We start from the raw sequence: 17,373 nt of genomic DNA, 5'->3' as shown, positions 1-17,373 counted from the left end.
TGGGAAAGTGGCTGAACCGTTACGTGGGTGCTAGCTTCCATATCTCCTCGATGAGCAGGTCCTCCTGGCTTGGGTCTTTATCCAGGACCCCACTGAAGCCAACAAACCAGTAGCAACTTGGCAATTTCTTGGACAGAGCTTCACAGATCGACTGAAATCCTCTCTGCCACTGCCTCTGCAGTGGATCTGCCCTTGTTACCTTCAGAATATCAAGAAAGCAAAGACCCTAAGTGCCATATTGATAACTCTAACAAGCTGCAGTTGACCCAAGGAACAAGGCAGTCCATCTCTTGTGGATACCACATACCCCCCACTGCTTATCACTGGACAGGGAACTCTGGCTTGGGCCCAGAGAACAGACCGTCTATCCTGGGATGATTACACTAAGTGATGGCTAACTCACATCTCTCTGGGGTAGAGCCCCCAGGAGACAAGCAAAGTGATGGAGCAGGAAGCCAGCTGATGTGAAGCCCAGAGGGCAGGCACAGCTATCTCTCTAGGCTCTACTGGGTCTTATGAGACACTTTATCCCAGCACTTTAGGACTGTGGAGGTCTGATCAGCCAGATCTCATGTGAAGATTGCCCAGCAGAGATCAGGTATGTGATTTTCCCTATTAATAAAAGGAGACTTGCTTAAAAAAGAAGTCTGGCGACGTTTTTGTAAAGCAGCTGTGCTGTGCTGGGGCCTCACTTTTCAGAGTTATCTGAGGCGTGATATCTACTGGGCATTCTTGCACATGAGATGAAGCTGGTCTGACCTCAGCACTCCTTAGTCTGCTTGCCTCTCCCAGGGCCCCAGCCTGGCCACACCTGCCTACAGGGCACTCTCAGCTGCCCACACCTTTGTTTCTGTGCCAGTGGACCATGCCTGAGCAGTGAAGAGATGCAGCAAAGTGGACTCTTCAGGCACGCACCCGCCTCTACATTGCCTCTCCATACTGAAGCTCTTTATACACAAACGTCCTACATCACTTTGCTGGTGTGTGTTTACATGAGTGGATTTTGCTGCACTTGCCCTACCAGCACATGGGAATGTAGCACGCACTTCAACCCACACCAACTCCCATTGAAGAAAGAGCCATGGTAGGCAGAGGAACAAAATCACAACCTCTGCCAACACCTTCTCTTTGTGCTAATTCTGTGCACGAAAAGGGAATGCTAATATAGGTTGAGTGGTCGTTGCTGCTTAGAGTGTCACAGAGATGGCACCCAGACATGCACAGGCCAGCACCCCAGTCTGAACCAACACTACCTCCAATGCAACAGCACACACAGCAGGGGTCTTCTGGCCGCCACCAAGCTGTCTTGCCTCCACCACTTCCACCACTGGGCAAATGCCAACAGGGAAGCAGGCAGTTTTGCATCTGCTAACACTCTGCCAACACCTGCCACACTTTGCTGCCTTCAGTACAGTAGACTCCAAACTTTGAGGAGCCAGAGAACAAAGTTGAGACCCAATATAAGTTTCCCAGAGTTAAAGCACACAGCCCAGGAATTGAGAGATGAATTTGGGCCCCTAAAATCCTCCAAAACCAAAGGCAGCTGCCTGCTTCTACCTTAAAACACAATCAAACCCTCAAGATCATCAAATATGATAAAAGAAAAATATCCTGTGCAAAGCTCAGCAACCTCAAAGGTTGAAGGTGAATAAGTTCATAAAGATAAGGAAGAATCAGTGCAAGAACACTGAAACTCAAGAAGTCAGCATGCCTTCTTTCCTCCAGATGATTACATCAACTGTTCAGCCTGTTCAAGTTTTCAGAACTGGCCAGAGGCTGACATGTCTGCAATGATACAAGTAGAATTCAGAATGTGGGTAGAAACAAAGTTCACTGAGTGAAAGAAGTATGTCATCATCCAATGCAAGGAGGCCAAAAATCATTGTAAAACATCGCAGGAGCTAACAGGCAATATATCCAGTATAAACAACATTACTGGTGCTCACTTTGGCAGCACATATATTAAAATTGGAATGATTCAGAGAAGATTAGCATGGCCCCTGCTCAAGGAGGACCTAAAAATTCATGAAGCATTCCATATTTGTAGAAAGAATCAATGTCTTGAAAATGGCCATACTACCCAAAGTAATTTATAGATTCAATGCTGTCCCCCTCAAGCTACCAATGATCTTATTCACAGAACTGGAAAAACCCATCTTAAACTTCATATGGAAGCAAAAGAGAGTGTGGATATCCAAGACAATGCCAAGCAAAAAGAACAAAGCCAGAGGCATCATGCTACCCGATTTCAAACTATAATACAAAGCTACAGTAATCAAAACAGCATGGTACTGGTACTAAAACAGAGAAATAGACCAATGGAACAGAACAGAGGTCCTGGTGGCAATGCCGCACATCTGCAACCATCTCATCTTTGACAAACCTGAGAAAGACAAGCAATGGGAAAAGGATTTCTTGTTTAATAATTGTTGTTGGGAAAACAGGCTACCAGTGTCCAGAAAGCAGAAACTGGACCTCTTCCTGACACCTTACAGTAGAATTACCTCCAGATGGATTAAAGATCTAGACATAAGACCTAATGCCATAAAAAAATCTAGAAAAAAAATAGGCAAAGCCATTCAGGACATAGGTGTAGGCAAGTACTTCATGACTAAAACACCAAAAGCATTGGCAACAAAAAGGAAAATAGACGAATGGGACCTTATTAAACTCCAGAGCTTATGTACAGCAAAAGAAACCATCATTAGAGTGAACCAGCAACCAGCAGAATGAGAAACAATTTTTGCAATCTACCCATCTGACAAATGGCTGATATCCATAATCTACAAAGAAATAAAACAGATTTACAAGGAAAAAAACAAGCAAACCCGTTCAAAAGTGGACAAAGGATATGAACAGACACTTTTGAAAAGAAGATATATATGAGGCCAATAAACATGTGAAAAAATACTCATCATCACTGGTTATTAGAGAAATCAAAACCACATTGAGATATCACCTCATGCCAGTTAGAATGGTGACCATTAAAAAATCTGGAGACAACAGACACCAGAGAGCATGTGGAAAAATAGGAACACTTTTACACTGTTGCTAGAAGTACAAACTAGTTGAACCATTGTGGAAGGCAGTGTGGCACTTGCTCAAGGGCCTGGAAATTGTAATTCCATTTGACCCAGCAATCCCATTACTGGGTATATACCCAAAGGATTATAAATCATTCTATTATAAAGACACATGCACACGTATGTTCACAGTGGCACTGTTTACAATGGCAAAGACCTGAAAACAACCCAAATGTCCAGAGACGATAGACTGGACAAGGAAAATGTGACACACATACACCATGGAATATTATACAGCCACAAAAAAAGATGAGTTTATGTCCTTTGTAAGGACATGAGTCAATCTGGAAACCATCATTCTCAGCAAAGTGACAGAAGAAAGAAAATCCAACACTGCATGTTCTCACTCATAGTCAGGTGATGAATAATGATAACAAATGGACACAGGGAGGGGTGCATCACACACTGGGGTCTTTTGGGGGGTGGCCAACAGGGGGACACCAGGGGTTGGGGAGGTCAGGGAGGGATTACCTGAAGAGAAATGCCAGATGTATGTGACGGGATGGAGGCAGGAAACCACATTGCCATATGTGTACCTATGCAAGAATTCTGCATGATCTGCATGTGTACCCTATAACCTGAAGTACAGCTTTTAAAAAAAGAATAAACTGATGTGATAGAGCTGAAAAGCACACTACATGAATTTTTATAATGCAGCCACATGGTAATTGTGTGTGATTGCCTTATAAAAATTTTTGTAATGTGTGTGGGCACCCAAGGGTGCCCTGTAAGCAGGTATGGCCAGGCTGGGGTCCTGGGAGAGGCAAGCAGACTAAGGAGTGCTGAGGTCAAGACCAGCACCATCTCATGTGCAAGACCACCTAGTAGAATAGATCAAGCAAAGGTAAGAGTCTCAGAGCTTGAAAACTGGCTTTCTGAAAGAAAAGAGGCAAGAATGGGGGAAAAGAATAAAAAGGAATGAACAAAACCTTTGAGAAATAAAGTATTATGTAAAAAGGTGAAATATATGCCTTATTAATGTACCTGAAAGAGATGACAAAAATGTAACCAAATTGGAAAACATATTTCAGAATATCATTCATCAGAATTTCCCCAACCTAGCCAGGCAGAACAACATTGAATTCAGGAAATCTAGAGAACCTCAGATATGCCACAAGAAGAACATCTCTAAGACACATAATCATCAGGTTCTCCGAGGTCAAAATGAGGTAAAAATTGTCAAAGGCAGCTAGCGAGAAAGACAAGGTCACCTACAAAAGGAATCCCATCAGACTAACAGTGAACTGCTCAGCTGAAACCCCACAAGCCAGAAGAGATATTCAACTACTTAAAGAAAAAAATTTCAACCTGGAATTTCAAGTTCAGCAAAATTAAGTGTCATAAGTGAAGGAGAAATAAGATCATTTTCATTCAAGCAAATGCTGAGGGAATTCATTACCAGCAGATCTATCTTACAAGAGCTCCTGAAAGTAGAATTTAATATGGAAAGAAAAGATCATCACCAGCCACTACAAAAATGCACTGAATTACACAGACCAGTGATGCTAAAAAAACAAACCACGTACACAAGTCTGTGAAGTTATCAATTAGGAGCATGGTGACAGGATCAAATCCTTACATATCATTGCTAACTTTAAATGTAAATGGGCTAAATGCTCCAATTGAAAGACATAGGGCGACAAGATAGATAAAGAGCCAAGACTCATTTGATTATGCTGTCTTTAAGAGACCCGTCTCAAATGAACTCCCACACATAGGCTCAAAATGAATGGAGAAAAATTCTTCAAGTAAATGGGAAACAGAAAAAAGCAGGTGTTGCAATCCTGGTTTCTGACAAAACAGGCTATACGAATAAAGATAAAAAGAGAAGGGCATGGGCCCGGCGCGGTGGCTCAAGCCTGTAATTCCAGCACTTTGGGAGGCCGAGGCGGGCGGATCATGAGGTCAAGAGTACAAGCCAATCCTGGCCAACATGGTGAAACCCCATCTCTACTAAAAATACAAAAAAAAAAAAAAAAAAAAAAAAAATTAACTGAGCGTGGTGGCATGGTCCTGTAGTCCCAGCTACCTGGGAGGATGAGGCAGGAGAATTGCTTGAACCCAGGACACAGAGGTTGCAGTGAGATCAGATTGCACCACTGCGCTCCAGTCTGGTGCCTGGCAACAGAGCGAGACTCTACCTCAGAAGAAAAAAAAAAAAAAATAGAGAAGGACATTACCAATGTGGCCCTGACCTTTGGTAAATGTTATTATTGCTTGATACCAACCTGGGCTATCCTTATTGTTCAAACCAATGGGATAGATGATTTGCTGAGGTTTGGGAGCTTCTGCCCCCTGGAGAGTCCCAGATCTCCCAAAATTTGGTTCAGAGGTAAGGTTGATTTTGCTTTACAGCTCCTTTTGTGAAGTTTTTCTCATTTCCGGTAAGGAAGACAAGTTGTTTTGCTTCCATGATGGTGGAGAGCAGGCACTTCCTTTCTTGAGTCTCAGCTTGCTTCTGACAGGAAAGGTGAGTGTGAATTTTTTCCTGTTTCTAAGATGGTAGAGAACAGTCATCAGCCTGAGCCTTATTTCCAAGTAAGTGGCTAAATTAGAGATTTGTCTTAAAAATTTTCCTTGATGACTAAAAGTTAAGATTACCAACCACTTAGTTTTAATTTCTCCTTAACATTAAGACACTCAGTAATCATATTTATTGTGCATTTTTAAATTTTGCTTAACTTTATTTATTTATTTATGTTTGAGATTTTATTTCACTTTTCTTTCATCAAGTATGACCATATCTTTCTGACTTGGTCAAATCCAAGGGAATGTTCCAAATTTTGGGAAGAAAGTCATCTGAATTCGCTAAAACTCTTGTAGCTGCCAAGTATGTATTTTCTATTTTGTAGAAATTTCTTCTTCTTTTTTTTTTTTTTTTAACCTAAGAGTTTCTGTCCACATTAGGCCATCTTTTATCAGCCAAGGCCAGACTGAAGGAGCAGTGGTGACCTTCCAATCCTAAGATTCTGCCCTGTTCCCTACAGCAACCTGAGTTTGGTTCCTAAATCTAATTCTTTCTGGTTTGATATTTGTTACTTTTTAAATATGAGCAGTTTGTCCTAGCTATGATGTGGTAGTAAGAGATTCAAAAGGATTTTCTTTAAGAGCTTTATAATTAAAAGCATATTTTTTTATTATTATTATCATCAACCCATGATCTACCGTAGGTATTTCTCCTAATGCTATCCCTCCCCTAGGCCCATCCGCAACAGACCCAGGTGTGTGATATTTTCCTCCCTGTGTCCATATACTCTCATTGTTCAACTCCCACTTATGAGTAAGAACACGTGGCATTTGGTTTTCCGTTCTTGTGTCAGTTTGCTGAGAATAATGGTTTCTAGTTTCATCCATGTCCCTGAGAAGGACATGAACTCATTCTGTTTCATGGCTGTGGGTGTATATGTGTGACATTTTCCTTATCCAGTTTATTATTGATGGGCATCTGGGTTGGTTCCAAGTTTTTGCTGTTGTGAACAGTGCTGCAGTAAACATATGTGTGCATATGTCTTTGTGGTAGAATGATTTATAATCCTGTGGGTATATACCCAGTAGTGGGATTGCTGGGTCCAATGGCATTTCTATTTCTAGATCATTGAGGAATCACCACACTGTCTTCCACAATGTTTGAACTAATTTACACTCCCACCAACAGTGTAAAAGATTTCCTATATCTCTACATCCTCTCCAGCATCTGTTGTTTTCTGACTTTTTTAATTATTGTTTTTCTGAAATGACAAGTGATGATGAGCTTTTCATCATATGTTTGTTAGCTTCATAAATGTCTTCTTTCCAGGAGTGTCTGTTTATATTCTTTGCCCACTTTTTGATGGAGTTGGTTTTTTCTTGTAAATTTAAGTTCTTTGTAGATTCTGTATATTAGTCCTTTGTCAGATGGATAGATTGCAAAAATTTTCTCCCACTCTGTGGGCTGCCCATTCACTCCGATGATAGTTGTGTTTTGTTTCATTTTAGTTTTCTGTGCAGAAGCTTTTTAGTTTAGTTTAATTCTGTGCAGAAGCATTTGTCAATTTTGACATTTATTGCCATTGCTTTTGGTGTTTTAGTCATAAAGTCTTTGCCCATGCCTATGTTCTGAATGGTATTGCCTAGGTTTTTTTCTAGGGTTTTTATAATTTTAGGTCTTCACTTTTAGTCTTTTATCCATCTTGTGTTAATTTTTGTATAAGGTGTAAGTAAGGGGTCCAGTTTCAGTTTTCTTCATATGGCTACCCAGTTTTCCCAACACCTTTTATTAAATAGGTAATCCATTCCCGATGGTATTTTTGGTCTAGTTTGTCAAAGTTCAGATGGTTGTAGATGTGTGGCATTATTTTTGAGGGCTCTGTCCCATTCCATTGCTCTATATATCTGTGTTGGTTCCAGTACCATGCTGTTTTGGTTACTGTAGTCTGGTAGTATAGTTTGAAGTCAGGTAGCATGATGTCTCCAGTGTTGTTCTTTTTGATTTGCTATGCGGGCTCTTTTTTCATCCCAGATGAAAATAAAGGTAGTTTTTGGCAATTCTGTGAAGAAATTGTAAATGGTAGCTTGATAGGAATAGCATTGAATCTATAAATTAGTTTGAACCATGGGGCCATTTTTATAATATTGATTTTTTGTATCCATGAGCTTGGATTTTTAAAATGTGTTTGTGACGTCTCATATTACTTTGAGCAAAGGTTTGTAGTTCTCCTTTAAGAAAAACTTTGAGTACGGACCCAGGAAGGACAAGGCAGCTGTCTTGGTTCTCCGTGAGTCCATGCTTAACACTGAACTTATATTCCTTTAAATATCAGTTGTTTCTCCAATTTAAGTTCATAGTAGTTGTAACTGATGTGTTGTCATAGGTAACTTGACTTATACCATGGAGTTCGTTCAAATTGCATATATAAACAGTTTCAGTATTGGCTGATTTAGAATGACAGTCTGACAAAATGTTTTCTTGGTATTCAATTAAGTTTTCTTCTACTTGGGTAGGAGTTTAAAAAACAAGTAAGACTTTTCATTAAAATTCCAGTAAATCTTACACAGTCCTTAAAGTATTTGGGATAATTTTACAAAGGATGTGATTCTAAAGTTTCCAGAAATCTGTATTCAAGAGCTCTTTTTCGTGGTCTTTCCATTATTTCGGGAACCTCCTAAAAGACATCATATTCTAGGACATTTTGTGCTTGTGAAGTTTTCAGAAACTGCATCAGTATTAAGCAGTTAAGTGTGGAAATGATGTTAAATAGTTATAGTTACATGATTGACAAGAAAGTTTGTTCATTTCTGTGGTCTACAATTTATCATGGAAACAATATAATTGATAGCACATATTTTGACATATTAGAATTTTAGGAATTTCATACAATTTTCAAACATATATTAACATTGCCTAGAATACAATCCAAAGAAAGTCAAATATTTCTTATTTTGACAGTGCTCCTCATGTAACAACATGTCAAATAATTCCATATACTTCTCTTTTGGATTTTTCAGTGCCCTCTTGTGCATTCCAAATTAAGAAGTCAAAAAGACTTAATTTTGAAGATAAAATTGGATTTGGGGAAGTGTATCAAATATATTAATATTGATATAAATATACTAAAGGCCTAAAACATTTGATATAAAATGGAATGCCAGGTCACAGTAAGTCATTCATTTAGCCAAAATGGTAACTCAAAAAATGTTTAAAGGCAAAAGCCTTTACTCCTTGATAGAAGACTCAGCTTTTCAAGCAATGTGTGTCTTTCCCTTCTTTTTCCTGTAATTTGAGGAGAGACAGAAATATTTTTCATTCTTTAATATTATGTTAAAATCATATTCAAGAAAGAAAGCCAAATTTCACTCCTCCATTAGTGTACTGTTAATGTCAACTCAAATTTTTAATAAAACCTTAAAGATGAATTCATCCAGTCTTCATCAGTTTGACTATAAGTTGAAATTCTTATAAGCTTTTGATAACATTTTACAAATTTGTATTAAAGCAAAATTAGTACTCTAAGAAAACCCTGTTGTGTTTTTATTCCAATGTTCAATTTATGGAAAAACTGAACAATACTCCTTTAAATTTAGCCAGTGTGTTCACACGGTGTTTCTTTTATAAGATGACTAGTTCAAAAACCTTCCACAACTTGCTCAAACCTTTAGCTTCATTCTATTTAAGTCAAAACAATTTTTAACCTTCTGAATGAAGCAAAAATTTACATTCTAATGCCTTATAATGTTTTACTGAAAGCACATTTCACTTTTTCCACAAAGCTTCCATGTAAAACTTTTTTCAGTAGTCTCAATTATATGTTACAGTGTTAGCTCTTACAGGTGAGGGGACGGAAGGCAGCAAACCACACTGCTATGTGTGTACCTATGCAACAATCTTGCATGTTCATCACATGTACCCCAAAACCTAAAATGCAATAAAAAAATAAAAATAAAAATAAAATAAAAAAAATAAAAAAATTAAAAAAAACAATGTTAGCTCTTAGCAATTTTTTTTTTTTGGTGAAACACCTGTCAGGTAAGTTATTTTAATTTTGTACTAGGTATGGAGCTTAGGACACCAGACACAAGTGCATATAAAGTCTGACTTTTTCAAGCATAGCCAGGGAGCACGACTAACTCCACATGTTCTCAGACCTTACCTAGAATCTAGTGACTCCAAAGCAGGTAAGTTGAACAAATTTTAAAAGTCAAAAAAAGCAGTTTATTACTTTAAATCATTTTACAAACCTAATATCTGACCTGCCTAATTTAGAGCTAATGTCTTTATTTTACCAATAAACTTTAAAACTGTCTTTATTTCTCAAATATTACTAAAGTCATGTGAAGTAAAAGGTATTAGAGTTTTTATTTTTCTGAAAAAATTAATTTGATTTAAGCATTCATTATTTTAAAGGCAATTAGAGAGTTTTTTTTATTTATAAACATCACCCACAACACCTAAAAATACACAAAATAGATCCAGTAGTTGTTGCTCTTACTGTCCCCACCTGATGTCCATTTATCACTGTTGCTGACAGCGATAAATGTGTGGAATAGTTGGGGCTAACAAACATTTCACTGTGATATTCCTTTTTAGGTCAAATGAAATTTAAAGAAAATTTTATTGAAACTAAAACAAGCAGTGTTTTCAAATTTTTGCAATAAATGATAAGCAAACAGAAGTACGAGTTACTATATTGTTAAGAGGAGGCAAAAAGAAGTACATGCCTATTTCTAATTGACCAGGCACAGACCACAAGAGGCAACATGGACAAGTGTTTGAGTAGTGACTTCTTAAAAGAAACTTTTCCCTGAAAGCCACCTGGAGGGCACTGCTACTCAGAGGAAAAGAGCTTGTGAGGAGTGGACTATTGTGTGGATAGAGTTTACATTTTTGGGGAGAAGAAGAAACTTCGGTTTACAGGCATGTTTCTTTTTAAATCTGGTGATTTTAACATGATAATTATTTGACTTTTGGTATGCTACTCAACTTCTTTATATCTTACTATTCTCACAATAAGAAAAGGATAAATAATACCTTTGTAGAGTGTGTTTCAGAATTAAATAAGGTAATGTTTTTGGAGTTCCTGGCACTCAATATGTGACCAATAAAAAGTAGCTATTGCTATCAATTTTATCATTAATCATTATCTTTATTATTATCATTATTTATTAAGTAACCAATATGAAGCAGGAGTTATAAGAGATATGAGAAAATAATAATGAATTATTTTCTTATATTAAGTTGTTCAGGCAGAAACCTCTGTTTTCTAACTAATAGCTGATAATAGATCTGAACTACAGAGTTCTTATGGATGACTCCCTTATAAATAATGTTGAGTTTAGACTGCTATTTATATACAAAAATTTTAGAACAAATGCTAACAGTTGGTGATGTGTCCAGAATCGGCAGTCTTCCATTACTAGCTCTCAGCTTCACAAATTGACATCTTCACTAATTTGATCTATGCCCATAACCTTTTCCCCTTTAGTCCACAGAACAGTCTAAATGTTTGGACAAAGATTTCACACCAACCATTCAGTTTACAAGTGAACAAAGATATATTTATCATACTTTGAATGAGAATACTTCTTATATTATGGAATTTTTAAAATGTTCTGTGCCTGGGGCCCAAGCAACGATTTCTAACTACCATTTGGCTTCTCAGTTCCATTGCAATGACATACTGTAAGCAGTTTTAAAATTTAATTAACTATACTTAGCTTCTTAGAAGGCATTTGTTTTCTGCTTTTATAATAACCTCTCTGTTATGAAGCATGCCTTGTAGTTATCAAATGGCATCAACTCCCATAGTTAGTTCATTGGCACTCTCTGTCTGACTGTACAAAGCAATGTAAGAAATAAGAAGCCAAAGCAGAACACCAGAAAAAGCCAAAATATTATTACTCTAAAGGTTTCTCACCACAACTCTCAGGATGGAACATAATTAGATACAATAATAATAATAATATAAAGTTATAAATCCTTGCATGCTCCAATCAGCTAATCAACTTAGAAGTTAATATGCAGTATTTCCTTTCTTTTTGCAACTATAACAACACATCAGGAATAGGTAGCTTTAACTAGATTAGTTTAACAAAAAAGAATGAGAGAAGAACCAATAGGTACAATAAGAAATGACAATGATGAAAATGCCACCAATCTCATAGAAGTAAAAAAAGATCCTTAGGAACTATTATGAACACCTCTATGCAGACAAATTTTAAAAAATCTAGAGAAAATAGATAAATTTCTGGAAACATACAACATCCCAACATTGAACCAGGAAGAAAGTGAAAACTTGAAAAAGACAGTAACAAATTTTAAAATTGAATCAGTAATAGAAAAACTGCCAACTAAAAAAGTCCTGGACTAGATGGATTCACAGCTGGATTCTACCAGATGTTCAAGGAATAACTGATATTAATCATATGGAAACTATTCCAAAAAAATGAGAGAGAGGGATTCCTCTCTAACTCATTCTAAGAAGCCAGCATCTACCTGACACCAAAATCTGGTAGAGATAAAACAAAATAGTAAATCTTCAGGTCAATATCCCTAAAAAACATAGAGGCAAAAACTCTCAAGGAAATATGAGCAAACTAAAGCCAGCAACATGTTAAAATGCTAATTTGTCATGATCATGTGGGCTTTATTCCTGGAATGTAAGGCTGGCTTGGCATATGCAAATCAATAAATGTCATTCACCACATAAACAGAATTAAAGGCAAAACCATATAACAATCTCAATAGACACAGAAAAACTTTAGATAAAATCCAACATTACTTACTGATAAAATCCTTAACAGACATGGTATCAAACGGCCATACCTCAAAACAGTAAGAGCCACCTATGACAAACCCACAGGCAGCATCATACCAAACAGGCAAACAATGAGCCATTTTCCTTGAGGCCTGAACCAATGCAAGAGTGTCCACTCTCACCACTCCTATTCAGCATAGTACTGAATGTCCTGGCCAGAGCAGTTGGGCAAGATAAATAAATAAAAGTCATCCAAACAGGAAGAACACAAGTCAAACTCTCTCTTCGCTGTGATATGATTCTATATCTATAAAATTCTAAAGACTCTGCCAAAAGGTTCCTTGAAATATCAAATGATTTTAATAATATTTCAAGATACGAAATCAATGCATAGAAATTAGTAACATTTCTGTACATCAATAACATGCAAGCTGAGAGTCAAATAAAAAATACAGCAGTCACATATACCGCAGTCACAAATAAAATGAAATACCCAAGAATGTGGCTAACCAAGGAGGTGAAAGAGCTCTTGAAGGAGAACTACAATACAATCTTCAGATTCAATGTTATTTCTTATTAACCTACCAACATAATTTCTCACCTAATTACAAAAAATATTCTAAAACTCATATGGAAGCAGAAAAGAGCCAGAATGGCCCAAAGAATCCTAAGCTAGAAGAGCAAAGCTGGAGGCATCATACTGCCCCACTTGAACATATACTACAAGGCCGAAGTGACCCAAACAGCATGGTGGTGACACAAAAACAAACATGTAGACCAAAGGGACCAAATAGAGTACCCAGAAATAAAGCCACACACCTACAACCACCTGATCCAACCAATGGAGAAAAGACTCTCTGTTTAATAAATGATGCCGAAATAACTGGCTAGCCATAGGGAGAAGAAAGAAACTGGATACTCACATTTTACCATGTACAGTAATTAACTCAAGATGGATTAAAGATCTCTAACTATAAAAATCTTAGAAGAAAATCTGGGAAATACTCTTTCTGACATTGTCCTTGGCAAAGAACTCTTGGCAAATTCCCTCAAAGCAATTGAAATTAAAAAATTAACAAGTAAGTAGTACCTAATTAAAGAACTTCTGCACAGCAAAAGACACCTGTCAACAAGTAAACAGATAATCCACACAATGAGAGAAGATACTCACAAATTATGCATCTGATAAAGGTCTGAGACCCAGAATCTGTAAGGAATTTAAATCAATAAGCAAACAAACAACAAGAACAAAGAGAAAAACAAAACAAAACAAACCCAATTCTATCAAAAAAATGGACAAGGGATATGAACAGACACATCTCAAGATAAGTTATATTTAAAATCCTATGTTATGTATTTATCATAAACATTTATATTTGAATATTCATATTATTATTTGCTCTATTATATACTATTCAATTGTATGTAATATACATTATGTGGTGTGTGTGTACATGTACATATATATATTACATATTCTGTATTGTCAACCTATGAAGTAGGGAAGGTAGGTGTTGTTTCTTGTTTATAAGTGAAGAAATAATAAAAAGGGAAATGACTTTTCTAAGGCTAGAAACTGTTGATCGAGGGCTCAGTTATCACTGTAACTAGTTTAATATGTTTTTTCCTATTATCTTGCAATTACTTAAGAAATTCTAACTAATTTAATCCTTCCTGAAAGAATACACAAATGAAAACTGTTACTTAAATGTAGATTTCTACAGAGCTCTCATACCTCAAACCTCACATCAGTCCTGTGAGGTAGATTATTGTCACTTTCCCCAGTTAGAGATGAGTAAAACATAGAGATTAAAGCAGCATTCAAAGTTAGGCTAACCACCTCCGCATATGTGTTGAAATCACTATCTATGAGCTGTGTGATCTTTTTCAAGTTACTTTATTACTCTGAGGCCTATTTTATTATTTGTAAAATTAATGAAGTAATAATACATAAGTTAACAGATGTCCATAGTAATTGAATATGTTTAATGTGCTTAGAAAATTATCTGGAACACAGTTAGGTGTTTTAATAAAGATTCATTTTCCTGACTTTTAAGTCAGTATCTCTCATGTATTCATTAATAGTAAACAGTAAAATAATATATGAATTTTTTCAAAAAATCAAAGGTATGTCAACTAACCTTATCTAGTCCTTTAGAGTAGCTTGTGCCCTGGAGGAAATATCATGTCAACTCTGAATTCTGTCTATAATGAGTCCAGTTTTCAATACATAAAACTGACATAAATTAAGCCTGACACAGTTAAAATTAAAATGTGAGGGATTACAATGTGAGGCAACATTATATTGTAACTATCAACTTCTCTAATAACTAAAGAGATGTTTTAAATAATATGTTTACTGTTAATAAATACATTTGGGGTCTAAACCCGGGAGGATGTGGGGTTTCCAGTTCCAGAACTGAGCACCCGGTTGCAGAATCATCCCAGCGGACACTCTCCGCTCCCAGAAGCTGCAGCAGCCGGTGGGTTTGGAGCATCAGAGCCCCGGGCGTCCAGGGATGAGGACCACATGTCGGGGACTTTTCCCCCGGCGCCGGCAGTCAGGGTTCTTGGCTCTTTGCATCCTCCCAGGAGCCGTAGGATCACCCGTGCCCGCCCTGTCCCAGGCCGAGGGGCCCGGACTGGGCTCTTCCCTCATGAGCCCCTGGGCCTCGGCACCTCGATGTCTTCCTCCCAAAGGGCGCCCTTCACTGCCGCTGTCTCTTAGTCTACCTGACTCCATTTAAGTGACAGTTCATCACACTTTCCAATTTTAGCAGGTATCGTAGGAAAGGCTGTGTCTCAGGGCACTTGGCTGTTCGAAAATATGAGCACACCATATTTCCCTTTATTTCTCATATTTATTTCATGAAGGCCAAGCCATGCCTTCACGAGGCCGAGTGTGAAACCCTGGAAGACTGGGGCGGCCCGCTCAGACTCAGCTTGCACCTCTCTGCCTCGTCGGTCTTCTGATGCTTCTTGAAGTGCAGTTTTACTTTACCTTTTACAATGCTGAAATGTCTTACATTTGCTTTCTGTGATTTTCCTGTTCAGTAGGGTTATGGAGTGTGGATTTCAACCTAAGAGGGACAAAGAGGTAAAGAAGGTTTTCACTGAAAGTGTCTGGATGGATTTTCAGGTTCGCCTCGCAGAAGACCGCCAACAGGCAGAGTCCCTTTTTTGCTTGAAGATGTTAAAATCACTCTCTCAATCTCTTTCTCTATCTCTTTCTTTCTCTCTCTTCTCTCCTCTCTTTCTCCCCACATCCAAAATAAACTTAGCTACTCGGGAGGCTGAGGCAGGAGAAGTACTTGAACCCAGGAGGCAGAAGTCGCAGTGAGCCCAGATCGTGCCACTGCACTCCAGCCTGGGCGACAGAGTGAGAGTGTCTCAGTGCCAGATATAGACGACGGGGAGGAAGGCAGCAAATCACACTGCCACGTGGGTACCTATGCAACAATCTTGCACATTCGTCACACGTACCCCAAAACCTAAAATGCAATAAAAATAAATAAATAAATAAATAAAATAAAAAATAAACAACAACAACAACAAAAGTTTGGAGAAGAAGGTGCCATTTTTCCTAGTCGCTTTTCTTACTGCAATGGTGACCGCATTTCCTTCACACCTGCAGTCCAAGAGCTTCCACCTGGGGGAATGTGCAGACCTCTTGGTCAATGATGCCAGGCCACAGTGCCGGCCTCCTTCTGCTTTTGGCCTACAATGCAGTCAGGGACAAGACTGGACCTCACCAGATACTGGTCGGATGTTACCCTCCCCAGAGACTGGAGGGCCGCGCTCCCAGAGGCCTACTTCATAACAGCCTTCAGTCAGGAAATTCCGTGGCATTCCACCCCTCTGCCGCCCCATTTCCATATTCTGTCTCCTCCCTTGCCCATTCTGAGAGGATTTACCACCTTTCTGGACCCTTTGGAGTCCCACGTGGACAAGACAAACGGGGCATTGCCTTTTCCTGCAGGGGCGGGAAGAGCAGTCACAGCGGGGGAAACTGGACTCACCGCGCTCACCCCCACATACTGGTGCCCTGCTGGGTCCGGCAAACTCAAACAAGCACTCTCTGAAGCTTCTCTGGAAAGGGAAGGACTGTGAGGTTTCTGATGCGGCAAGAGGAGCCAAAGGGAGAGGACCCAGGCCTTCCCTTGGCTCTAGAGAAGGAACCCAGAAGAGGGGCAGATCCAAAGGAAAAACGCAAAGGCGGCCCTGCCCCACGACCTGAGCCGGCTAAGGGTCGCACGCTACATTGCGTTGATCAGAACAGTTGTTTGCTCATATTAAGAAATCCTGGAAGAGGCATTGTGTAAGCAATCTGAGCGTTTTATTCATGAATGGGTATTGGATGTCACCAATGCTTTTCTTCCGTAAGCGGTGTAATCATGTTCCTTTCCTTTTTAGTTTGTTAAATGTTGGACAACACTGATGAATTTTGGAATGTTGAACCAAACGTGCACACTTGGAGTAAATTGTGCTTTGTGATGGTGAAAAAAAAAAAAAACTTTATTTGTTAGAATTTAGGAAGAACTGATTTTTTTTTTTTTTTTTTTTTTTTTTTTTTTTTTTTTTTTTTTTGAGACGGAGTTTCGCTCTTGTTACCCAGGCTGGAGTGCAATGGCGCGATCTCGGCTCACCGCAACCTCCGCCTCCTGGGCTCAGGCAATTCTCCTGCCTCAGCCTCCTGAGTAGCTGGGATTACAGGCACGTGCCACCATGCCCAGCTAATTTTTTGTATTTTTAGTAGAGACGGGGTTTCACCATGTTGACCAGGATGGTCTCGATCTCTCGACCTTGTGATCCACCCGCCTCGGCCTCCCAAAGTGCTGGGATTACAGGCTTGAGCCACCGCGCCCGGCCCAGAACTGATTTTTTAAAAGGTAAAATTCATACATTTATTTATCTTTGCATAAAAAGACACACCCAAACTTAGATATTAGAAACAGTACTTTATCATTATGTCTCATACTTCCGTGGTTTACCAGGCTTAGCAGGCTGATTCCATCTTGGAGTCCTTTATGTACTGCAGTTATATGGTAGTTAGGTATGGA

At 38.6% G+C, this 17,373-nt stretch overlaps 1 non-coding gene across 1 annotated transcript; it reads left to right on the top strand.

Moving 5' to 3' along the window:
* Nucleotides 1-1,938: 1,938 nt before the first annotated feature.
* LOC141583303 (U6 spliceosomal RNA) lies at nucleotides 1,939-2,045 on the top strand. Its single transcript, XR_012515981.1, has one exon. It is a non-coding gene; the product is annotated as a U6 spliceosomal RNA (small nuclear RNA).
* The last annotated feature ends 15,328 nt before the right edge of the window (nucleotides 2,046-17,373 follow it).

Source organism: Saimiri boliviensis, assembly GCF_048565385.1.
Source record: "Saimiri boliviensis isolate mSaiBol1 chromosome 19 unlocalized genomic scaffold, mSaiBol1.pri SUPER_19_unloc_2, whole genome shotgun sequence".
Taxonomy (NCBI): Eukaryota; Metazoa; Chordata; class Mammalia; order Primates; family Cebidae; genus Saimiri; species Saimiri boliviensis.
Note: the sequence above shows the minus strand (reverse complement) of the source record. Positions and strands in the feature narration are given on the sequence as shown.